The sequence below is a fragment of the Cicer arietinum genome, unplaced genomic scaffold (assembly GCF_000331145.2).
Source record: "Cicer arietinum cultivar CDC Frontier isolate Library 1 unplaced genomic scaffold, Cicar.CDCFrontier_v2.0 Ca_scaffold_6340_v2.0, whole genome shotgun sequence".
Lineage (NCBI taxonomy): Eukaryota > Viridiplantae > Streptophyta > Magnoliopsida > Fabales > Fabaceae > Cicer > Cicer arietinum.
In genome coordinates, this window is record NW_027339987.1 from 21248 (window position 1) to 22792 (window position 1545).

The 1545-nt window shown below is 29.6% G+C and overlaps 1 long non-coding RNA gene across 1 annotated transcript in view; it reads left to right on the forward strand.

Moving 5' to 3' along the window:
* Positions 1–810, forward strand: part of LOC113784338 (uncharacterized) — a 3616-nt gene extending 2806 nt beyond the window's left edge. Inside the window, exon 3 of the long non-coding RNA XR_003470369.2 lies at positions 631–810. This is a non-coding gene — a long non-coding RNA (uncharacterized lncRNA). The remainder of the gene's footprint in view (positions 1–630) is intronic.
* The last annotated feature ends 735 nt before the right edge of the window (positions 811–1545 follow it).

The window sequence follows — 1545 nt, forward strand, 5'->3', positions numbered from 1 at the left end:
CGTCTTTGAGTTTCTATGCTAGGGCACAAGTCTCCCAACTTCCCAATAGTGAAAAAAGATCCATAAAACAGTAAAAATCTGTGTCTTTATGGTTGCTGGTGCGGGCCGCGCGCCCCAGCGCGTTTGGGCAGTAGCAGATGCTGGAAAAAGCGCTTGGCTTGCGCTTGGGCGCGCTCGGACGCGCTCAACATCTATTGTTCGGCGTATATTGTTTTTTCTCCTCTTTCGAGTCTGAATTTGGTTCCGGTGTCTTCATGAAAGTTGTAGCTATGGATCTTAGCTTTCATTTGCACTTGGTTTGACTCCAATGGAACATCTACAACTCCAGATATGGCTGAAATACTCTACATATGTCATGTTGATTTCTCACCAAAATTCAGCACTGCACTAAAACAAAACGCAATGTAAAATTACGACAAATTCCTACTTAATCAACGAAATAAAAACACAAGACTTTTTATCCACTCAAAGAATAAAAATCAACAAAATATATCAAATAAATCCTTAATTTAACTAATGATTGAGGATAAATAAGACTAAAATAGTGGGAAAATATGCATATGATGAAGAGTCATCAATAGATAATCTCACATCTTTCTTATGTCTGCTCTATAATATATTTGTATGTAGATTATGATCAACACGATGATGACAAGTAATCAATAGAGTTTTTCTTGTGGAACTGAAGTGCTAGAGACTTGTGCTTCACTTTATTTTAAGAGTGTTTTTTTACTATCGTTGATTTTGTGGTATGGGTAGAGATATTTGGATTTCAATAATATCTTTTGAATGAGTTACTCTATTTAATAATTGTTTGTATTGTTTAAAATTTAGTGTTTTCACTTATTTTATTTTTTAGTTTTTAAAGTTGAGTTATAAAATTATTTTTATTATTTATAAAATATATCATGTTTATGACATGTGAAAATTATCATGTTTATGACATGTGAAAATTATTTTTATTATTTATAAAATATATCATGTTTATTATTTATATGGTTTTTTTTCTTAGTCCTTTGTCTAATTTTGACTAAATTTAGCTAATCTTAATTTTGATTTACATGTTATTAATTGTTATTCACCTAAGCTGTAAATTAATTATTTGAATTAATAAAAAATAAAAACTATAAAAATAATCTAAGGAATTTACATCTATTATAAACAAATATTATAGAAACAATAGAAAAGAAACTTCTCCCTTTTTCTATCTAATATATTGCATTAATCCATTTCCAAGTCACTCGTTACAAAACCAGAAATAAATAATTAAATAAATAAATAAAAACCTGATAAAACAATACATCCAATCTTCAATCCTCCACCACCAAAACCAAACACATTTCATTTCCCTTCCATACCGTCTTGGCGTCTTGTTAGAACAAGTTGTATAATTAGGATGAATTGAAAATGAGAAGAAGAGAGAAGAAAACATAATGTTTTGAAAAACGGTGATTGTTTGACTGCATCTGGAGAATGTTCTTTGTTTTATAAATTTATATCAGTTTAAGCACTAATTGTCAAAATTGAATTCTAACCTTCTTAACT